Below are 24,755 nucleotides of genomic sequence, written 5' to 3' on the forward strand. Positions count from 1 at the left end.
GATGTTCTGGCTCCACAATGACTTTGAAGAGCTGGCCCAGAGACTTCGTTCAGGGCAAGAAAGAAAAACATGTTCTTTCTGCAAGGAAGAAAAAAAAAATCACCTTGTGTTTGCTCCACTCCTCTGGGCAAATGAACTGCTGAGTCCTGGAGAGGAAGCGTGGAAGGAGGCAGAGCTGGGCTGGGCACTGGGAGTGGGGAGGGAGGAGCGGGCTGTCATGGGAAGGTTACAGATCTGATGGTGCTGGCAGCACACCCCCAGCCCAGCTCTGACACATGAAAGAGGATTTTATCCAACTGGAACACATTGCCTGAAGGCTTGGTGCAGATCACACGGATTAATGGCTTGAAATTAAACCTCTGGTTATGCAAAAGAACAGCGTGAGTTTCTAGAGGAACATTTCTCTCCTGGCAGGAGAAAAAAACTGCCATGTGGCATTTGCACAGAGTACTACCGGTGGGAAGGCATCCACAGAAGAGCAGCTAAATCATTCCTTTCCCAGCTGCAGTAATGTTTCTCCCCACTGCCTGTTATATCTGAACTCCTCCAACACCCACTAGAACAGCTGAAACTGAATAAAGACGAACAAACCACAAAGTACCTACTCCATGCTGTCACCTGGATGCCAGATCATCTCATGATTAGAAAAGGGGAATCTTCAAAGACTGGTTCTAGATACCAAGATGCCCAAGCTTCTCCTCTTTCTGCTGTTCTCTGAGGTGCTCATGCCTCCTGAAGCAGTGCGGGGACAGAAGGATTGCTTTATATGACATGCAGCAATGATCTGTCTTGAGCTGGAGAAACACAGTTGTGTCTTCCTGCTTGCACATCTGCCAGCTTCTTTCCCCTGGTACCTAAAGCAAAAGGTGCCTACAGCTCTCTGCATCAAAGGTTGGAAGGGTGACAGCTCAGCAAGCTCTGCAGAAATGGCTCAGGGGTGCTTTTCTGCCATGGCTCCATTTCCAGATGACAGAGTGCTTGTGGCAGCAACTCCCATCTTCACCAAACTTCGCAACATCTCAGCCCACAGCAACCATGAGCCAGGGAGAAGGGCCAGGCGAGATTTGTATTTCTGAGCCCAGAGAGATTCTGGGTGGAGGTCGTACCTGGAAATATGTTTTCATCTTTACTGGACCCCAAAAGAGTCCCCAGGAACCAAAGACTCTTGCAAAACTATTCTCAGTTACTCTGTGGTAAGAACAGAGAGTGAGGAATAGCAAAGAGAGGAGAAGGTGCTAACCCAACCCAACCAAAGCTGCTGCATGGACCTTTCCAGGTACTACTTATCCCAGAGGGCCTGCCCTCACTACCTGAAAAATCTTGTGATCCTTCTTAGCTCATCTAAAGTAGCCCAAAAGCTCAGCAATGTGCATGAACTGCCACACAGAGACCCGAGTACTGGAAGTGGGAGCTCAATTTCTCTTTCACTTGCATTAAGGCAAAAATCCCTCCCCACAAGCCCATGATGGGGATCTAGACTCAGCCCCTCCAGGCATGCATCTCCTCAGCCCCTCCTGCCGTGTCCAGGCCACAGACCAAGCCTGGCTGGGCTATATAAAAAAACCTGCAGGGTACTTAGAAACTACTTTCAGTTAATAAATTATGAGGTGGGAGTGCCTGCGACCAGCACTCACTGCAGAAAAAAACAGAAGTTTGTTGTTCAGAAGCTGGATCCCAAAGGCAAAAAGCAATGATGGGCTATAGGTACTGGGAGGAAATGTCTAATAAGGAAGAACAAGCATTATCATTTGGATGCAGTTAAAAGTGTTCTAACAGATTTTCACAAAACATGATTTTTGCACAAGGCTGACAGATTTTCTTTTCTTGTCAGCCACAGGAACAACAAAGCCGTGCAAGAAAGAGGAGCCTGCAGCTCCATGACCTGCAGACGTGACTCCCCTCTGGCTCACACCAGTGACAACCAGCAGTAGCTCTGCTTTTTCTGGCTCAGGGATTATGCTAGTGGGTTATTTTTGCCTTTTTAATTTAAGAAGTATATTTGTATTTCTGCCTAACAGCTTATACTTTCTGTTAGCTGTACCATCCTATGTGCCTGTCCAGGAGAGCACCACATAGCCAGTGCAGCTCTGCCAGCACCAGTGTGGGTTCCCCGTTCCCTCTTCCTTTCCACTGGCTGGGATACAATCTGCTGCAATTTTGTTATGATTACTTTAATTTTGCTTTCATCAAAAACAGATGAAAACCCTTCCCCTGAGGCTATTGGCAAGGACAGAAACGGGAAATGCAGACGAGTGGTATCTCCTAATAATGACAGAGCATTTACCAGCTAGTGGCTCTCAGTTGCACCACGGAGCTGTGCCACCAACCAGATTAGTGCTCGGGATGATGCCTGGGCTGGGCAGCTGCCATCTGACGCCTGGCTTTCTTCTCTCTGCTTGCAGTGGTTTGTTTGGGTGTTTTGATTATTCATTGGGTTTGAACGCCAGGGATGAGCTGGGGTTTTTCATTTGTTTGTGCTGGGGGGGTTCTTTTTTTTTGCAGATTTCATCTCCTGGACTTAGTGTTTTGTCAAATGACAGGTCTCCTGCACATCAAAAGAGATTTTTGATGTAAAAAATCTCCACTCCACCGCTGAGAATTTATATCCACTCAATCTAGTGACTCAATACCAATACTCAAAATCAGACCAAGGAGGTCATCGTAAATATTTGTATCACCTTTTCTTCTTGCTGAGTGCTGGCGAATGAAATAGCAATCAAATATTTAATTTAAAACCCTGAGATCTAACACAGGTGCCTCTGGTTTACCAGGGACTTTCCAAACCCTTCTAAATAAACTCCCAGTCATTTTATTTTATTCTATTTTTTTCCCCTGTATTTGGAAAAACATGGGCATATGCAGTCCTTCTACCACTGGCACTTCTCAAGCTGTTTTTGATGTTTACTCTCCCCATTGTTTCTTAGCAATGACGACATTATAAAACCTCCCTCCATCACCTCCTTCTCTTCCTTACCTTCTCCTCTTCCTTTCTTCCTCCCCTCATTCCACCTTCTCTTCACTTGCAGATGCCTCTGAACAAACCATTTATCATGTGCTTAGCAGTGCTGGGCTGTTAAAACCCAGATCTGGTATTAGTGCTGTGGAAAGGGAGAGCTTTCATCGCTGCTCCAGAATGGGTTTTTAGGGGTAATTGATGGGAGGCTTGTTGACAGTGCAGAGAGATGAAGCAGTCACTGTGCAGGGGAAGCCTGGCCATTGCATCCACCCTGCTTCAGCGGCCAATCTCTAAAGGCATGATTGATGCTCATAAATACATCATTTTTCTCCAAATCATTATGCACTTCCTTCCTGCAGCATGGTCTGCATGCAGGGCCTGATCCAACACCCACGAAGCCCACAAGAGTTGTTTGTGCCAATCTGGTACAGATGCACAGAACACTTAGAGTCAGAATTACTGAAGAATGTAGGTTCCTGGGGAGGAGCTCATTGAAATTTAGACCTTCAAATACAAAACTGCATTCCAAAATGCCAGATGTTCATCTTAATCCTCACTGCGATGGTCCATGGCATTCCCTGGGTATCCAATGTTGTACTTCTGTGCTCCCAACCCTAGTTTTGTTGTGGTTTAACCCAGCTGGCAGCCAAGCACCACACAGCCATTCACTCACCCTTCCTAAACCTTTTCTGGGATGGGGGAAAGAATCAGAAAAAAATGAAAGCCTGTGGTTTGAGATAAAGACAGTTTCTTAGGACAGAAAAGAAAGAATGATGATGATGATGATTGATGATGATGATGATAGTGCGTACACAACAAGTGATGCACAATGCAATTGCTCACCACCTGCTGACTGATGCCCAGCCTATCCCTGAGCAACTGGTCCCCCCACCCCGGCCAGGCCCCCCCCATTAATTGTTCACATCACGTCAGATGGTATGGAATACTCCTTTGGCCAGTTTGGGTCACCTGTCCTGGGTCTGTCTCCTCCCAGCTCCTGTTGCATCCCCAGCCTGCCTGCTGGCAGGACAGAGTGAGAAGCTGAAAAGTCCTTGGCTTGGTGCAACAATTCTGCAACAATTAAAACATCAGTGTGATATCAACATTATTCTCATCCTAAATCCAAAACACAGCACCCTACCAACTACTAGGAGGAAAATTAACTCTACCCTAGCCAAAACCAGGACAAGTTTCAAGCTCACTTCAGCCCCTCCTTAGCCTAGGTAGGAAAACAAAGTTGGAGGGACAGTTGCCTTCTTTTTATCAGGGTCCCCTACTGCCACAAACACCTGAAGAACCAAATCCAAAACTGTCTCCTGTTTGGTGGAAGTCATACTGTATTTCCTACCATCATCAGCAGGGCAGAGGATGTTTTTTCCACCTGCCCTTTTGCCGAAGGCATGCCACTGTCCAGAAACACCTTCAATATGATCACACCAGAGGAAGACTGAGCAAAAGAAGCAGGGCTCTGGTGCTGGGTGACTGGGGCATGCAGGAGAGCAACCCTATTCCACTCAGTGTATGTTGGCTTAGCAACTGTTGCTCATTTAAAGTCACATTAAAATCCAAATAAATAAATTAAAAACAAAACAAAACAAAACAAAACCAAACCATACAACAGGTAAAAATGAAGACTTTCAAGTGCCAGAGCAGATTTGAAGGGAAACTGGATCATAAAAGCTCTGCAGTATTTGGTGTATGACTTATCTCTGTGTGTGGAAGTCACTGAGGACTTACAGAAGAGAAGGGACCTGGTAGAAGTTCAATAAATGAAAGAGACAGTCAGACTCTACTATCCATTCTTGTCCTCTGATAAATATTGCCCTTGAATTTCTTGCTATGCACTCTGCCAGAAAGAAGTTAATGATCCAAGATGTAAACATTTTATTCCTGTCTCCAAAGCTGAACATAACTTTTAACCCTTGCCTACCAAGCTTCAGCAGCTGTCAAGAAAGCTTTTATGGGCTTCAAGGGCAAGATCCTGGCCCTACTGAATCCCCAATGGGACTTTTGTCATTGCCTTGGGATATTTTGAGGGAAAAGGAAAGAGGAAACCCCCAAGGACAGAACCATAACTGTTATTAGATATTCTCACCACAGCAGATGCAGGCTGGCTGCAAGCAGGGACCCCGCAAGTTTGATGATGCTTGAGACACCCAACTTGCAGTTACATCAAGACACAGCATCCAGACTGGAGTAACTTATTTATCAGCCAGTACGGTTAATGAGGTCTTGTGCACTTCATAGCCTAAAGCAGATTCCTTCAGTTGGCTAGATTTGCACCCTAACTCCACTGGCTATAAAGGCAGCAGAGGGTGAGCAGCTGAAATAGCCTTATGCATCTCTAATGGAGAGATTGCAACATGAGGAGAACTGCCTATGTGCCACTGAGCATGTCACCAACCACAAGGAAAAACATTCCCTGGGCTTGGCCAGGAGCCACAGCATTTAGTTTGGTGCCAGATTCTAAATGATGCCGTTGCTTTCACCTTTTCCAGGCTTTCGAGGATTTTCTGCACATTGGAGATTTCAGCAGCTTGCCTGCATACACATTATGGCCATCTTCCCTCCGTCTGCCGTTGTCTTCTTAGAAAAGTCTGAGAGCACAGAGGATGAAAAATGAGCAGCTAAGCCACTTAATTCAGTCCCAATCATCACTCATAAAAGAAAGTGGGGAAATGTATTTGTATAATTTAAGCAACTGTTTGCTTAATGTCTCTGGTCATGTTCTGAAAGCATACCGTTGATTATTCTTACTGAGTGCAGGATTATTTTTGACCTGAAGGATTTCTTTCTTATTGTGCAACCTCTGTCTGAAGCACTGCGTCCTTCTCTGCCCATCTTATCTGCGTTCCTTTAAGAGAGAAAGCCCAAGTCATGATTGAGCAGCAATTTGTTTTTGTTTACTTGGCCAATTAAGGTCAAGTTAATGAAGCATTGGGTGGAAAATAGCAGTTCTTGTTATGTTGCCACAGCAGCAATTACAGTTCTCTTGAAAGAAGGTTAAGGAATTAATTGCAGTGGTTCTTTAGATATACGAAATGAGCAGAGGTTCTGTCTAAGCCTGTTTGAGGAACTCACTAACCCATCTGTTTTTGTGGGCAACATTTACTGACAGCAGAATAAGTTCATTCCTGATCCAGACCTTGCTGATGTTTGCAGGAAGATCCGTGCTGGAAAAGCAGCAGCGCTCAGAAAGACAACTTTCACAGCACAGGTAAAGTGATGGACATGCTTTGTGGAACTGCTGGCCCTTGGCTACCCAAATCTTAACCAGGTCAATGGCCTGCTGACTAAGAAATGCCTTGAGAGCAAACTGAACCCTTTCACACCCAGAATGATCAAGTCCTTCAGTGACGTTCAACTGCCCATCCAGAGCAAATGCAGGTAGAGCAACCTGGAGAGCTCAGCTCCATACTCTCTCTAACCTCCTCCAGAGATCCAGGCTACTTCAGCAACCCCACTAGTGTTAAAGCAGCGCAGTCTGGACCCTCCCCACTTAAAAATGCATTTGAACTGGTGCAGGTGGCTGGTGGCAGAGGTGCAGCCCTGCCTGGCCAACAGCTGCTACCCTGCTGCTGCCAACAAGCACAGACCTCTCTTGTTTCACTGCCCAAACAAAATGCACTGTTACACTGGAAGCTGAGCCAAGAGTTCATGCCACAGACTTCCCAGTGAAGCAAACTTTTGAGATCTTTTAAATTACTGAAAAAAACGGTACATCCTGGTAACCCAAGAAATACAAAAGGAAGAGAAAAGGCACCCTTTGCAGAGGTAGAAGTAACTGAGGTACTAGGCCAAAGAACACGGGTGGGATCCTGGCATGCTGGGTTGTGATGCCTTGAGGAAGGAGACTGGTTGTGCCATGGGGGTTTTCCTACAAGCTGGTGAAAGCACAAGAATTATGTGGGGCAAGTTTTTCCTCGAACCATCAGACTTACCCACACATCTGTTGATGCAGTGCTTGCTGAGCTTCTCTAGCCTGGCAAGTTTTTGCAGCCAGCAATGAAAAGTCTTTAGGAGAATCCCCCAAAATGCTGAGTGAGACAGTGAGAGGATCAAGCCATCGCATTTCAAACATTAGAAGTGCTTTGCCTAACCTGGACAATTTGCAAAACTCTTTGTAGTGATTGGCACCAGAAAATGTTAGCCTGTAGGTAGCTTTAGAAAGATGAAAAAGCTATACTGTCAGCCAAAAATGATGTTTTTCCATCAGCAAAACCCCACCACTGCAGTTTCCTAGGGTCACTTAAAGCAAGCCGGATGTTTTCCTCCCAGAAAACTTGACAGAAGTGACCTGGTTTGATTTTGGATTGCTTTGCTCTGGATGAATCCAACACAAGAAAGATGGAAAGGGTATTTCTATGTAGAAAACAAAGAGGATTTACCAAGCAGGCTTTTAAAATGTATTGTTAGGTAGATGCCCGAAACTGCTAAATGCACACTGCTTAATAAAAATTAAGCACACTGCTTAATAAAAACCAACATTGTTGCTAGTGCTGAGCTGCAATCCAAAACCCTTGAAATTCCTGCCCAAGCCACTGCAGCTACAGAGGTGAGATTGTCCCTTGTCTCACTGCAGCAGCCTGCTACAGGCTCAAGAACCGCTACCAAGTCCCTGACTACTGGCCCCTCTGCCCAATGGGCAGCACAAGCAGGGAATTGGAGGCAGTCTGTACTTCCCCCCTTCACACGATCAGCATTTAAAACAAGACAGGCTCACTGAAGCAAATGAGCAAATGAAGAGCCATTGGCTTCAATGACTTCATCCAAGGCCCCCTGTACCTATTCCGGAAGACAGTCATTAATTTTATCATCATCTGCTATTTTTTCCTCATGTTCTCTGACTCAGAGCACAAATGAGCCTTCCCTGGGCAGTGATGGAGATTTCTGCCTGCAGGATTCTCGAAAGAAAGAAAAAGGAAGGAAGGAAGGAAGGAAGGAAGGAAGGAAGGAAGGAAGGAAGGAAGGAAGGAAGGAAGGAAGGAAGGAAGGAAGGAAGGAAGGAAGGAAGGAAGGAAGGAAGGAAGGAAAGAGTGTTTGAAATGAAGGAGACATTTTTGAATAAGCACAGACAATGTTCTCCCCTGTTTCCTCCTGCCAGTCAGTACTTTATAAATGTTCTTCCTCTGCCAAAGGGATGGTGAAAGCAGAATGAACCCTGCTGAAACTAATGGCCTGTGTGTTTTACTTTTATCTGACAGATTTTGTTTTTCAGACGGGTGGAAAGCAATTTATTTTCATATTAAATAGATAAAAGACGTCACTGATTCAGGATCAAATGCTGTGAAAAGGAAGAGGTGCATAGTGTGGCCACAGAGATGACCTTTGTCATTTCTTACGCCTACTCTATTTGCTGCTGATCTGACTTTGCAGTGTGTTAAACATCCCTAGGAATGTCCACAGCAACCTTCATGGCCTAAGCTGTATCAGTCATCTGAGACAGGGACTAACGCTTGCATGCCACAGGGGTGAATCCCTACTTTCAGCATCCCTCTGCTCTCCCTAAGGAATAAATCTTGTCGGTAATTTTCATAATCATTACATCCTGCTGGAAAATATTATGTAAATAACATTTCCACATGCTTCACAAAGCATTGATTTATGTTGATGAATTTCTTGGGGAGTGTAATACTTGTTAAACTGAATCTACATTTTTTTGTTTCTGTTGTTCATTTTCATTCTGATACTGAAAGAAAACTTTCCTCAGGATGGAAACTCAGAAGTTTAGGCCAGCTCCATGTGCAGACCCTGCTTCCTTCTCTGAATCCCATTTCCCATGAAAGTGTCCCCCAAGCAGCCAGCCTCTCCATCTCTCCAGCCATACTTCACTGGCTCCAGTCTGAATCCCTCCTGGACCATGGCTTGATTCCACAGCTGCAGGGGGAGCTGCATCCCTCTAGCATGCAGGGAAGCCTCACAGATGCTGAGGCCCTGGACTGGTGGAGTTCAGGACTTCGGAGCTTATACAGGGGGCTCAGATCCCCCCAGGGACACAGGAGGACTGAGAGAGAAGGGGGTGATGCATAGCAGAGGAACGTGGGGAACACAGTCTTGTAAATCCAGATTCAGAGAGCATTATTTATAAATCACTCCCTGAGCTGTGAATGCAGCAGATGTGGAGAGGCTAAATCTCTCCTTAGCCCTGTGCTGAGCCCTGAGGTGGAGTTCGAGGCCTTGAGCCAGGAGCAGAAGGGTTGGCTGGTGCTCTAAGCTCTGCATAGTGTACAGCAAATGGGAACCTGGGACTTGGATACTTCATCCCAAAGTATCTATCTCCCAGGCCTCTCCAGAAAGGAGCCCAGAGCACCGAGTGCCTCCGCTGTCCCAGAGCTCTCACCTTTTTACCAATGCAAATCCCATTGCTCCAAGCTGGCATCTGCATCAGCACCACTGAGAGCCTCCATCAGTTTGAAACGTGCTGGATGTCTCCTTCTAGAGTGCTCTGAGCATCCCTGAAATGAGACGTCTCTCCTGCTGGATTTTATTTCTTTGTCAGAAATCGATCCGTTTTCTCCTCGCCCTCACTGTTCCTAACAGAGCTTGAAATTGGTGCGTGCCTTCCCCTCCCCGCTCCACAGCAACCACAACCGAATCTCCCCTGGTTCTTCAGGGTGGCCAGCACAGGACTTTCCATGCTCTGGATTCTCTGTTATCCAGGGAAGTGTCCAGCTCCTGGGGACACCTCCCCCCTACCCAACAATGACATGGTCCCAGGTCTCTTCTATGACCTCAAGGTGCTACCATCTAGATGGAGAAATGTCTTCGGATGCTGCCAAGAAGAGTCCAGTTGTGCAGCAAAGCCACCTTTGCACCCAGGGACACGCGCTGGGTGCAGATCAGAATAATCACACAAAATGCAATTTTCCCAGCAGGAATGACTCCCTGCACAGTTCACAGGAACATTTGTGTGCCAAAACACACCCTGGTGCATAGTTCACAGTGCAGCAGTCTGAGAGAAGGCAGTAGTGTCTTTATGGGTTGCATAGCTAGGAATACACCAGCTTCCTTTGGCCTTTTGAAAACAAAAAAGATCTAGTAAGAGGGGAAGAAAAAAAAAAAGAAAAAAAAAAAAAAAAGGTTTCTTTTCATTAGGAATCATTCCACACTGCCTTTCAGCACTTCACAGTGACCAGTTCTGTAAGCAGGGTGTCAGGGCACATGGGAGATGCAGCCAGAGGCAGGGCTGCAGTGGCGTGGGAGCTGGTGAAAAGAATAAGAATGCATTTTCTATTCCATTCCATTCCATTCCGTTCCGTTCCGTTCCGTTCCATTCTAAATTTCTACTCCATTCTAGAATTTCTATTCCAAAGGAACAGAAATAGGAAACAACCCAGTCTAACTCCTGTGTGACACAGCAGCCTGTTAAGCACTCTTGGACTGGTGAGGTTTAACATTTCAGTTCAGGGTTTGGTGTCCCAGGACTCCCACCGCTTTCTGCAGCCCGGGGAGCAGAGGCCAGGTTGGGCAGGGAGCATCCTTTCCTTCCTCCTTCAGCCCTGGAGGTTGTCTTACTTTCTTGCCATACTCCCATGCCTCTTGCAGGGGCACTGGTCACAGACTTACGGTAGATGGGCCCTTTGCTACTTCTCTGTTGCATTTTTTCCCTTGCAATTCATTTCCCTTTGCTAGGCTGCAGCCAAGAATTTAACACATTGACATTTTTTTCTGTTTGAGTTTACTGTTCCAATCTGTTTGCATTTCTTATTGAACATAATGGCATGAGATATTAGGAGTTAATCAGACCTAGGTCCCCCCAAAATCTGCTGAAATGCTCCAGTGAGTTAGGTGTGTTTGAAGTATGGATTTGAAAGGACCATGCCAAGCTGTTTGCTTGAAATGTGTTTGTGATGCTGAGTTTACTTCAAAGCAGACACATCTGAAATTGCTGGATGCACTTAGCAGGGGACATGTGAAGCCAGTGGGGAACTGATGATCAACAGAGCCTACCTCCAAAGTATCAGTGGGGTAGGTGGGCAGGTTCAGATGTCTTCATCAAAATATAGAACAGACGTAAGGGCATAAAAGTGAGCTTTGAGGCAGTGGGGAACTGAGAAGAGGGGAGAAGTTATAACTGTGACAACATCATGTTTCCTGGGAAGTGTAACACACTGTATGATCTTAACTTGGAGGATGTATGAAAAAGCAGCAAAATAATTAAAATTTCTCCCCAAATCCCTCACATTAGTCTAAATGTGAAAAAACACCAACTTTCACAATGTCCTCTGAAGTAAGCAGCTTCCACTAGGAGAAAGCATGCCACTTGGAGACTTCAATTGATGCACATCACCCCCACACCAATGTGCTTTATCTAAAAATGACTGTTTGTTTTATATACTTCTCATGCAGACCTTTCTCTTGGCTTCAAGATGCATGCTACAGCAGCAAGTTGAAAAGCAAGCATTCACAAACTCATCACTTCCTCAAACTGACAGACAGTAGCTGGAGATGGCCAAAAAGCAGACTTCTAAGAAATTCTTTTTTTTTTTTTTTTTTTTTTTTTTTTTTTTAATATAGAACCAAGTAAAACCTCCCACAGTTTTGCAGCTGCTCCTGTGGAACCACTGTCCCCATTGGCCTCACTGTAGATGGAAGTGGGGGAGGAAGTGAACAGCACTGACATGTGGCTAGGGCAGAGCTCCCCAGATCCCTGGCCCTGCTGCAGACCCAACTGGCTGGGGGCCACCAGCCTGCAGCTCCCTCTATTCCTGGCCCTTGAGCTAACCAGAAAGAAATTTCACAGAACCTGGCCTTGGGCTTGGCCAAACCAATTTGAAGCTCAGAGGTGGTAAGTGAGATACTTAATGCTGTATGAAATGGGGCTTTTCATGAGGATGCTTTGTTTTGTTGGAGAGATTTTGGCTGGCCCTACTGCAAGCCTGTCATGGACAGCTGTGATGAGACCAAGCTGGGCTTTTAAAAGCTGCTTAAAGCAGCTCGTTACCAGAAAGAATGGAGTGAGATCAGAAAAAAAGGAAGGAAAAAATAATGAAAGCATTAGTGGGAGTAAGTTAGGAGGGAAGATTAAAACGGTAGAATACTTATATCATGGCTGAGCAACAAGTAGTGTGGAAAGGTGAGAAGGGGGACATCTCTATGTGGGTTTGAAGGCTACAAGTACTCAACGAAAGATTTATTTGGGGTGGAGGAGCAGATGGAGGAGGAATCATGGGATGTCAGTTGCAACAGGGCTGTCCTTGCTGACATTTGTCCTCTACAGGTCAAATGACAGCACATCCTCCAGTGAGAGACCATGATACTCACTGACTTCTGCTGGGGTCTGGAGGATGCTCCAGATCCTGAGGGTATCTGGGAGGAAGCATATGTAGAAATGAGGGGACAGAGGGTCAACCAACACGTGGCTCTAGAAAGAACAGACACTATCTCTCTGCTTCTGTCCAGATAGGAGAGCACCTAGGCAGAATTCACTCACCACTTGCACCCTGTCGGCTGCAGGAGACCCGGTCCCCATTTATCTTTTCTGGGCCTACATAAAGCAAAGCACCACTGCTTTCCAGTTGTCCATAATAATTTCCTGCTATTTCCTAGTTAAATGTCAAGCTTGACTCTCAATGTGATGGCAGTACATGTCCCTCAGGTAACTTGCACATTAATAGAGTCAGAGGTGGCCAGCACAAGCGCCCCTTTAGGGCAGGAGTGCCAGAGAAGCCACATCCCCTGCTCATCCTCCCATCACTGCTGCAGCTCCTTTGCTCATTAAAGTGCAATAGATCCAAACACAAAGAGAGTGTGTGCATCATTAGAGCTAAATATGTTTTCTTCTTTGGTTTTGTTTTCTAAGGGAAATGTTTAGGGACTTGGATAATAAGGTGCTTGTTGGCAGAGCAGCTAGAAAGCTAAAGGCAATGAGGCAAAGAGATATAAAACGAGAATGTACAAGCAACAACCTTGCTGTACAGGAACGTAGTGATGTTCTCTCACACCTGTACGCATAACAACGACTGGCACAGGAGGTCACATCAATCTGTTGTGCCTAACTGGCCCTGTTACCATGGTGCCCAAGCACCTCCTGATCCCTAATGTGCTCACCCCGGGGCCTTGGGGTAGGGCAGTGTTATTAACCTAAGCTGAAGGAGAAACAGAGCTTTGTCCCAGGAGGGTCTCTGGAACAGCAGAACATTTTTCTGTCTTGACTATGGCAAAAAATGGCTGTGAATTAAATAAAATCAAGGTGACACCTCCTCCTGTGGTGTGGCAGGAGGGATTCAAGCAACAGTAAATCAAAATGCTGTGGATCGTTTTGGTTTCAATTGCTTAACTTATTCTGTCTAGTCTAAATAAATTAAAATAGTAGACCAGAAAGCCCCCAGTGTAACTCCCAGAGACTCTTCATTTACAAAACCAAATGATTAAATGCTTGGTCTGTGTCAGCATTTTTCTCCAAACAAATTTCAAGTCACACAAGGCTTCAGATCTACCTTTCTTGGGTGTCAAAAACTGGCATTTTTCAGTGTTGACCAAACCGAAAAAGGAAAATTCATTGGAAAATTCCTGGTGGCCACAGCCTTTGTTTCCAGACAGTGACTACTGAATGTGCCACAGCTCTGCAGGGAGTGTGCTGCAGTGCAAACTCAGAAGCTCTGGCACTTAAATGACTAAAGAAATGCTAAACATAGATAAAAATGCCTTAAAAACTGCCTTTCTCTTTTCCTCTAATAATCTGCTTCATGCTGGGGAGCTAGTAGATGTTTTTGGTCATTCATAACTAAAACTCCAATTTGGAAAAATGGAAGCTGGTACGTGACAATGGGGAGCAATGTCAGCAGTTCCTGTGAGTTGAGGTTTACACCAGGTGCAAGTGGAAGTGTGCAGAACAAGCAGTGGTAACAAAAAATTGGATTGAGGCATCACACTGTAAAACTTAATCTCCCATATAGAGACTTAGTCTATCATAAAAGAAACAGTGCTGCAGGATGTAAGAAAACACGAGACCCTTGGGATGATTTAATGTCCTAAAGACATAAAGACATAAGCCACAGAAATGCAGAAATGAGCTCAGTAACACAGAGGCTATTACATTTCAAATGGTTATGTGTACTGTACATAAAACACAATCAAAACACTTGTTTTTAAAGGATGCAAATGCCTTTTTCAGGCTGAGTAGGAGCACTGTTACTGAAGTGGAATCTTAAATATCATTTTAGGCTTTAAACTTGAGTGATGCTTCTCCATTTGGCCCAACTGCCCAGGGAAGACAGAAACGACCGCTCACACTTTGGTTTGGCAGTGTTAATGTGAGACCTGGTAGACAAGTCAGGAAAACCAGGGTCATTTTCTGCTTTGCAGAAATTTGCAAAACTTCTTTTTTTCTTTCTTTGGTCATTTACAGAATTTGCCCCTTTGTTTCATTTTTGTGTACCCCTTTTTTCAAACAGCAGTGCAGGGTTTTGTTGAGGGATTTCTTGAAACAGCAAAAATCCCATGGCTTGCTGTAGCTGAGCAAACCAAGCTACCAGGGCAACTATGAGAAGTTCCCATGACAGTGTTCCCACATTGCCCAATTGAGGAATTCAGAAAAATATGGTTACCAGTAGCTGGCTTCAAGGACAAGGTCTATGTGACACATAGGTGATCACAAGGGGTTGTTTTCTTGCAGGTGGGGTTGTTTTCTTATAGTTGTTTGTCTGAGTGCTTTTGACCAATAACCTTGTGTGAAACACCGTCCACCCCTGTTAAGTTCTCTATAAAAGTTAGGCTATTTGGGCAATAAAATGGAGCATGATCTGACTCTACTGGTGTCTGTCGTGCTTTCGGCTGTGCTTCCTGCAACAGGGTTTCTGTTCTGGTTTTCTTTTCTTTCTCTCTTTTTTTTTTTTTTTTTTTTTTTTTATTATTATTATTATTATTATTATTATTTTTGTTTTGTTTTGTTTGTTTGTTTGGTGGTTTTTTTTTGGTCTTCTCAAGAAAGATGGGTGGTGAGGGGGCCTCCTGTCAAGGAGTTTAGACCGAAAAATTGTCACAATTAGAAATGCATAAAGTCTTTCCTTTCTTCTCCTCCTGTCTTTGATCATCTAGTAGCTAAAACTGGAAAATCAAGCCTCCCATCCTAGGTGGATGTTTCTAAGACCTCTTGCTGGAAGCACTGAGAAGAATTGTGCCAATTGCTATACCCTGGGAGGGATGTGTAATGAAACACTATTTCAGGAAAAGAAACTTCTTTTTCAAAAATGATGATTTGGGAATGAGAATGAGCCACCCTTAGAAATGGAAATAATCTAAGTCAAAATGAGACACTTAATTTCCAGTTTCTTGTTTGATTTAACTCTGGTTTTACTCTATTGTTTTAATGTAACACAGTGAGGTGTAATAAGAATTTAAATAATATAGAATGTGATAAATATTTTATAGGTATTTAATATTTATATATTGCATTTGCTTTTTCAAATCATTGTGTATTAACAGAATGAAGCACTTCCAGAAGAGGTTCTGACATTTCCAAAATGTAATTTCCGCTTGGCAAAATATTTCTAAATTCTGTTTTTCATTCAGATGAGAAGGGAAAATGAATTTCAAAGTAGTGAACCTCCCCTACGACAGGATGATGATCTTGCCTCTCATTTTGTAACACTGGCCTTTTCCAGCAGGCTTTGAGGGCGGCTGTTCTCTGTACAGTCAGGACTTCATTAACATTTTCGGAGGGCTAAGCCAGAGCCACAAAAGATATTTAGTTATTTAATTGTTGTAGACATCAGGTCTATATTTTAGCTCCTCTACTTTTCTATTTGAATAGTCTCAGCAACACTGTGGGCACTGTTAGCACAGAACAGAAAAGCCACACTGATTATATCCGCCTTCAGTGCAGGGTTTCTGATCTGTGGCTGTGGGCAAGCAGGATGTTTTTGCAACCTCTGGCTGCTCAGAACAGAGCTCTGCCACCCTCTGCCGGGGACCAGGTCACAGCTGGGACCTGGCCATCCCAGGGCCAGCAGCCCTTTGAGCTGAGCAGTGCATCACCCTGTTTTGCAGCAGCTGTGAATGAGCTGGTGTCATCAAGGCCAAATCCTCCACGTGTGCTGCTTTCTGGTTGTCTGCGTCTGCTCTGCATGGGAGGTCTGGTCTTACCTCCCTGGTGTGGGTTTGGGGTTTGGAGTTGGTTCATGCTGCAGCTGTAGATAGGAAGGGCAATCCTGCACCACCAGTCACTGTGCCCAAGCAGCCTGACTGCCCCAGCTTTGGAATTCACAGCTCAGGGAGACGCGGGTGCTTCAAATTCCCACCTATAAGCAAGCAGGTATGTGAAGCTGCCCGCCGCGGAGTGCATCCAAATACCCTTAACTTTGCCTCACAGGAGCACTGTCTCCCTCATGCCTCCTTTACTTTGACGCCCCTTCCAAGCAGCCCCTGCTGTCTATCCCTGGGCTCACCATCATTGCCATGGCTGTTCCTGGTCCCTGAGACATGATGAAAAGTAGTGCAAATGCTTCCCTGTGGTAGGTTAATAATAACCTATGGATAGGAATAAATAAAGGAATACCTTTATTTTTCCCCAGTGGGGTTTATTTAATCTTCTGGTGCTGGCTTTGGTCAGAGGAAAATGGAAGGAGACGGGCTTGAGGGGCTGAGCAGCACTGTGGGTCCTTAAAGCAGTGCTTAGTGCCTAGTTCCAGCAGCTCAGCATCCACCTCTAACTGCTACTCTGAAGTGTAAGGGAAAGATGGAGAACATCACAGAATCACAGAACTGAAGGGGTTGGAAGGGACCTTGAAAGATCATCAGGTCCAACCCTCCTTGCCAAAGCAGGTTCCTTAGAGCAGGCTTAGAACATATTGATTAAGAAGGAAAGCTGGAAGAAATGAGAATAATTAAAGAGCTAGGAAATGCTTTCAGTGCTACAGACTAGGACAGGAACCAGCGGCCAATCCACACCACTGGAGCTCCACGCACATGTAGCAGGTTGTGATTCACATCTGAAGAGGGGAAAAACCTGCAGCTGCAGATTTCTGCTTGAAGACTACTTCTTCCCCTCAGATCTCTGCCTTCTGGAGGATTTTGTTTTCAAATGCAAATGAGCTTTTCATTTCAAAATGCAATGAGCTTAAGCTGAAAAATTAGCAGGGCTCTGGCTCAACCAAGGAGGGATTGCTGGCACCCTGGGAAGTTCCTGGGGTTTGGAATTGCAGCAAACCCTCTGCTTTTGACTGCTCCAGGACCAAGATTTTTGGTCACAGTGTGTCACATCCACTACACCTCTCACCTTCCATCCTTTTTATTATCATGGCTTCCTGCACAACAAACACTTCTGGGTGCTTGTTCTGGAGATACCACAAGCTCCAGAAGGTTGAGTTCCTTTCCAGCCATGGCCTCAAAGGATGCCTCTAAGCAGCTAGTCAAAGTAGATTTATTTGTGCAGCAAAAAGAAAAATTAACAGTATGGAGGTGTCTAGGTTGTACCATAGGGTACTTTCAGAATGCTTTACAATTCCTCATGAACAAATGGGTGATCTGAATGAGGGGTTAATTCCCTGACTGAAATTACACAGCATCTGCAGGAACTGCTCTCTCCACTCTGCCATACCCAGCTCATGGTCTCTGGGAGTAGGCGCTCTTTGCAAATTGCTCTTTTATCCTGATTTATGTCAGGCAAATATTTGATTTTATTCTTTGCAGAAGTAACAAAATGCATTAGCACATGTGGGAGAAGATACAGGATGACAACAACGGAGCAGTAAATAGATGTGCACACTCAGAGAATGGGAACAACAAAACTTCATTTAGGAGCTAATACAGATCCCAGTCATGCTAGAACAGAGCTAACTTTTGTTTATCTATTTTTTTTGGATGTTTTGTGGAATTTTGGAGAGTTTAATATTTATGGATTTCCCTTTGTGTTCCAAACCCTGGCAGGCAAATGAAAAATATGAAGAAAGGGAGAACAATGTCAACCATGAATTTGAGATTTCAGCTTCTCATACCCTGAAGGGCAGAAATCAATCCTTCCCTTTTCAAGCCTGAGGACAGTCTCTGCTTTAGGGTATTTCCCATGTTTTGTCCTGATAGATAAAAGGACATTTCAGCATTTCTGAGCCAAAGAATCAGCTGGTGAATATAGCCAGCTCATGGCTGTCTGCCTACAGTTAGCCACAGTCTGCACCCTGATTGCCTTAGAGCACCAAAGTCTTTTTCATTTCTATGCTCTGACTTATTTATTTATTTTTTCCCCCAGAGGAAAGCAACAGAAGGATTTTGTTATCTTGTTATTAATCGTGTTTAACACAAGAATGCCTAAGGATCAACCAGGATTAAGTCCCTGTTGTGTTCAGTGCTGCAAAGCACAGAGCTGTATGCAAAGGTGCTGCACAAAGAGCTCCTCTTCCTGGGTCTGCAGAGTCCCTGTGGCTGCAGTTGTATAAATAAGCTTTGAGGTAGGGCAAGGAGTGGTTTCATTTCTATCAAGGGGCGTTTGGGTTAGACACTGGGGACAATGGTTTTGTGATGAGGCTAATTAAATACCGAGCGTTATCTCCTCGCAAAGGTACAGTACTGGCATTACTGGGGTGGGAATGGGCCAGACATGCACACAGCCTGGATGCTCCACCATTTGACAAGGCAATGACTACATGAAGTCCCTTCAACCATGGCTTTCTCTGAGTTCTATAACTGCTATGATCAACCAATGCTTCTACCCTATATCCTTCATCTTGCCCCTGACTTCCCAACATTGAGAAACCAATCTGTTTGAGCCAGGCTTAGTAGGGGGTCTTCTAGCCTCCAGGTCTTCCAGCCTTCTCTGGGGGTCTCCCCACAGCAATGCAGCGCAAGCCGCACATTTTTGCTGTCTGTGGAATTTGTTAAGCATATCCTGGCATATGCTCATATCCTCCTTCCTTATGCCTGGGTTCCAGGTCATGCTGGAGAAAAAGCTGAGCCCCAAACCCTTCACTGGATGTTTATGGACAAAACCAGAAATATTGATGTGCAAAAAGCTGTCACCATAACACACATCTCTACCTTTCTGGAAAAATAATCGGTCTTGTCATCTCTTGTTTGTGTTCCTGTACTGGAATGCTCCATTATCTTCAGCACAACTACAGGAAGGGTATTAACACTCCAGAATTTCAGTAAGGAGCAGGGTGGCTTTAAAATGCTTGTTTCTGATCTTGGGTCAAAGAAATAGGGTTGTAGAAGAGATTACCAGGTCAGAATTTATGACAGTTAATGGACTGATGTATTTGCAGGGTTGCTGAACATCTGGATTCAGCAATTGCCTAATGCCAAGCAACAAAAAATAATCGCTGAGGAGTATGAACCTGCAGACCACAATGCCAGCATGCCCATTTGAAGGCACTGATCTTACCTTTTTCATAGCATACAAGAGAGCAATTTTTGTGCCAGTGGCTGTGCAAAATTGCGTAGAAAGAACACACAGGGATCCTACTTGTGAACACAACTGGTCACATTTGGAGAGCTAAATGCTCTGGGCCAAGCCAGTGTGTCTTGCAGACAGCCACAGGAGCTGTGCATGCCAGGTAGGCTTAGCTGTTTGCAGCATTTTGTTCAAAGAAATAAACAGGTAGAAAACATGTCTCTGCCAAAACTGCTGTTCTGCTGAGAGGCTGTTATTGAAATTCAGAAGATAAAACTGTATTTCAGGCCTGAGATGCAAAATGCTAAGAAGTGAGTGGCCTCCACTGGCTCAGCTCTCAAAACCTCATCTCTGCTGGACATGGAGAAACATTTTATCTAAAAGACCAAAAAAATCACTTTCAAAGTAATCTCATCACATGTAATAATCTATTTTAGGATGAGATGACTTGTATGCACATCACACTGATAAACTAAAGGATGGAGGTGGACTGAGGACAAAAAGGCATGGTAGAAATCAGATGGAGATGTCATGTGAGATCTGAGGAAGAATGAGACCTTTGGATGCAGTCAGACACTGGATAGTCAGTCACTGCTTGTGAAGTGGATTCTCACCCTTCAAAACTCTTCAAGACTCCTAAAATGTTCTTCATAACAAACCCACAAATTTTAAGATTTTTTAAGTGAAAATAAAAGAAGAAAAAAACAAGAGGTCAAAATACAGCATTCCCTCACACTATGCCTTACCCATAAATAGCTAAATAGCACTTCTTAACCTGCATTCAAATTCTGCTGTTACTTAGATCTTAACTGTACACCTCTATTAGTAAATTTGAACCTTTCTAGGGACTGCAAAACTACCCAAGCCTCTCCCAAGAGATCAGAGGCATGGCTCAGCAGATGAGACAGCCCAGGGATGCTGCTCCATGAAGTCTTCTGGCATATCGACTTCACAACCACCAGCCTCAATGCTGGAGATTATTCTAGGCATGTCAAATGTACCAGCACGGGCAGAGCCTGTGTCTGCCCAGGCGAAAGGAAAGCCTCTCAGAAATGTCAGTCTAGCTAGGAAAAGTGATTACTTATAATTTGAAGGAGAAAAAAAGAAGTGATTTACAAGAATGCTTTTGAATGGAGAACTTTTTCTTTTTTCAAAAATGCTCAACTTAATTTTCTGGGCTTGCCAGCTGCACCAAAGGGTGCCCTCCAGACAGCAAGCAAGGACGTGGCTTTTCAGAAGGACATCTCATTCTCAAGAGAAATTTCAGGAGAGTGTGTTGCAATTCAACCTAAGCTTCTGAGCTGGCTGAATGCAAGCAGTCATGCAGGGTAGTGCTGCAGATGTGTCTGATGCTCTCTGGGCAAGCCCCAAGCACCATGTTCTCTGAGTGCAGCTCTTGTGCAACAAGAAATCTTGTTGGCTTGGGTTTAATTACATGTGTACGCATGAAGATTTGCAGGAGGAGAAAGGAGAAAACTGCTTTCTCCTTCACTACTTGATGTAATTTTTTCTTATTCTTTCACCTGCAATTAAAAATCCACTGAAGCTAGGGTAGTTCAATTACTTCTCTTTCCAGCATCTCAGGTAGGGAAATGCACGTGTCCAAATGACTGCCAGTCATGGAAAAAAACAGCTAGCTAGTTATTGCCTTTTAATATTTCCCCTGCATTGTCAATGTTGTGATACATCACACAGCTGATACAGCATTTCTTTTTTAAACCCTTGTCACTTGCTTAGAACAGTCATACCAGAAATACCTTTATTGGCTTGACATTTCTCAGATGTTTTCTGCATTTCAGAAGAACTTAATCATCTCTTCTTGAGTTATGTGATTATAAAAAATATCTCCAGCTCTTACATGTAATACTTTTTCACATCCCTCTTGTGATCAACTAAAAAACCATTTGTTTTGACTAGAGCTGCTTGTAAAATTACCCCTCTTACCCCTTGTTCACTGCAGAATTTTGCCTTTTTGCTTAGAGGTATCTGGGTTTTGTCTTCAGGGCTTTCTGATGAATACTGAATATCATAAGAGAAGCAGGTGCTTTTTCCAGAAATATACAGAAAAATCCAAAACCTGATTTTCCATTTAAAATTTCTTAGGTTTGGTTGAGATTTCTTTTCATCTGTCTTGGTTTTGAACCCAAACTCACTTTTTCAGTCTCAAGACATAAATTGTTTCTAAACACCGGTTTCTTCCCAACAAACTGAAACAAAGCCTCTCTCCTTCCACGGTCCATTTGCACATGGAGCCATTTGAAATTAGACCTTTGTATGCAGCATATTGTGCAAATGGACTCATAGCCTGAAAACAGGGTAGACTTTCTACAAGGAGGACCATCTCAAGAGTACGTGCTCTTGTCCCACTAAAGATGGTGCCATATCACCAAGACTGCCGTGCTGTGATTTTACGTGTATGGGACATAAGCCTTGTGCCACCTCTGCACCTGTGGGGACCAGGGCAAGTCTCCTTCTCACCCCGGAGAACTGGCTGCCAAACCAATGCTCCTAATGCCACTTCTACAGCAGATGCCTGACTCACGCTCAGTCTCAGCTGTGCCCAAGACTTGGGCAGGGTGCTGTGCCAGGGAGCACACCAGCAATACCACTGTAAAGGATGAGCATGGTTTGGTACCCAAGAACATTCCCTGGCATGGTGTTATTTACCAATATAGATTTAGCCAAAGAAACTGCATGGCTTCCTATAAATTCCCCTAGTTACTATGGCTACGAGGACGTTTTAAGTGCACCACAGAGAGAAAGATTCAGTTGCCTCAGTAGAAAGCCTACAAGACAATCACTGTGAGTCTTGCTTTAATTTAAAATTAATTAATCTGTTGTAGCAGGAGGTCTGTAGGGCAGACCTCAGCAAGCTGCTTGGAGGCCTGAGTCTGAAGCAAGCAGTTGTCACTGCGGTCCCAGCAGATGAGCTGAGTCCAGTGCTGGGGCAGACTCTCCCATAGCAGCCCTGGCTCTGTGGGTCTCCCCAGGGGAAGCAGTACATGCTCTTGCTGGTGAAATCAAGGAGCTTTGATTTGGTTGTAGCCTCCAGGACTGAGAAGAGACAATGGGGACAGAGCAGAGCAGCTGGCGATGGTTGCTCCACTGCAAAGCCCTACTGTACCCACAACCTGCCACTAAATGTCAGTTGAGTAGCATCACAATGGACATGAAAAATGGCTTTTTCTAAGAAAAGGAAAAAAGGTGAGGAAAGAAAAAGAAAAGAAAAGAAAAGAAAAGAAAAGAAAAGAAAAGAAAAGAAAAGAAAAGAAAAGAAAAGAAAAGAAAAGAAAAGAAAAGAAAAGAAAAGAAAAGAAAAGAAAAGAAAAGAAAAGAAAAGAAAAGAAAAGAAAAAAAAAAGAAAAGAAAAGAAAAGAAAAGAAAAGAAAAGAAAAGAAAAGAAAAGAAAAGAAAAGAAAAGAAAAGAAAAGAAAAGAAAAGAAAAGAAAAGAAAAGAAAAGAAAAGAAAAGAAAAGAAAAGAAAAGAAAAGAAAAGAAAAGAAAAGAAAAGAAAAGAAAAGAAAAGAAAAGAAAAGAAGAAAAGAAAAGAAAAGAAAGTGCTCAGCATTCCCTACCAGGAGTTGCAGAGCGGTTATATGCTGTATGGAGACTTTCATGATCAAAGAGTCCATCCCAGCCTCTTTCTTCTGCTGTCACAAAGTCAAGCCCTTTTACAAGACTAACAATATGCAGACAACTGTGATACAAAGGAAACAGCAAGAATTATGCATTTGATTAATCTTTGCATTAGAAACCTAAAGGGTAGGCTATGCTGTTTCTCCCTGTCTGGAAAGCCCTGGCTACCATGGTCCCTGAAAAATACAGATTTTTCCTACTTGTTCAATTCCCATTAATAAGAAAGTACAACGGGCTCTGCAAAGACCTCTGCTTTTTTATGCTCTCACTCTCCCTCTGTGATTGTTCTGAAATCCCTTGATCTTTGGTAGTGTTACTCGAAGGCACTGTCTGTACCAAATGGAAGACCAAGCTCAGACCAAGAAAGAGACTGCTGGGTTTCCAATGACCTTTTACTATCTTTATTAAAAGTATGTTGGTCATGTAAAACCAGCTTACTGGCAAACAAAAACAGCATATAAAATAACCCTGGATCCAGTTTCTCATTCCAGGGCTTCTCAGCACACAAGTCTCCCTGCGTGACAGCTACAGATTATAAATGCACTGACTCAGACCAAGCTCAGCTGTACTGAACAGCCTGGTCTCATTTAATCCACTCCCATTAGGACAGGCTAAAGTCAAGCTTAAAACTAAACTGAAGAAAAGATCTTAGCAACCTAAACATGAACCCTACTTTGTGGAATAATTATCTCAAAGCTAGCAGAAATAGGCTTGCATTTTTTGCTGACTTAGCAAGTCTGGTTTTGGTTTAAGTTTTTTTTTTTTTAGGTTAGAGTTTCAAAAACAAGGTCCTGTCTACCTTGCCAGCCCCTTGGGAAAGCTGTATGGCCAGGTGATATGAACAAACAGTTTTACTTCCCCCATCCTGTCCAAACTCCCTTTTGGTCTTCTTCAAGCAATATTCACAAGCATTGCTATCCCCTCAAGGAGCAGTTGCATCTCAGGTTCACCAGCTGGGCTTTGCAGAATTACTGAGTCAGGATCCTCATATTTGAGCCCATACAAATACACAGTATTAATACAGCTCCCTGAAATTTTCCACCCAACTGTTCTGAGCCATCATCCTTAATCACAGTGATTTTTACTGCTTTGGAGGAGCTCAGATTTCTGCAAGGGTCCACCTCTGGTGACCTCTGTTAAACCACGGCTCCTGCCCATGGTGAAGCCAGACCATCTGTTTGCCTCCAAAAAGACAGCACAGCTCCTACCTCCCCTCTAGTCCCTGTTTGTTTTTTTTTTTTTTTTTAATGGCTTATTTTTCTGCCCATTTGGGGAGCTGAGTCAACACCCAAAGCATAAGGGTTTGTGGGAATAGGACTGCTTCTTCGTGCAGCAAAAAGATGGTGCGCTTTTTCAGCCTAAATCAGGTAATCTCACATTTTATTTTTTCTACGCTAGAGATGGTCAAAGAATATTCATTGGCAAACCTCTATTTTCCATATAATGAGCTTAACTGTACTGATGGGGAGGAGTGGGAGGGTGTTGCTGAAAAAACACCTCACAGGACGTCCAATAAAATCTTTGCCAATAATGGCTCCTGTCTTAGTCTCATTCATCATCTGCCCCTCCCATGGTCCACTCATGATTCAGTATCTTACACTTTTTAAGAGGAGGTAAGAAATAGCAAAGACAAGATATTTCCAATTCTTCCCCAAATATATAACCTATGCACACCCAAAACTTAGCTGCATTTATTTATATCGATCATGAAGGTATTTACTTCGAGCACTGAACAAATGTTTCTGCAAACATCAATATTCGTATTAGACTCATAAATGTTATCTATATTTCATAATGCAAGAAGCAATAACTTTTGGGAACACTCAGGCCCTTCAT

General features: G+C 43.9%; 1 protein-coding gene across 3 annotated transcripts in view; it reads right to left on the reverse strand.

Moving 5' to 3' along the window:
* The window catches only part of ASIC2 (acid sensing ion channel subunit 2), a 551,273-nt gene that overhangs the window by 165,595 nt on the left and 360,923 nt on the right, over positions 1-24,755 (reverse strand). The gene's annotated exons all lie outside the window — the stretch shown is intronic.

The sequence above is a fragment of the Anas platyrhynchos genome, chromosome 28 (genome assembly GCF_047663525.1).
Source record: "Anas platyrhynchos isolate ZD024472 breed Pekin duck chromosome 28, IASCAAS_PekinDuck_T2T, whole genome shotgun sequence".
Taxonomy (NCBI): Eukaryota; Metazoa; Chordata; class Aves; order Anseriformes; family Anatidae; genus Anas; species Anas platyrhynchos.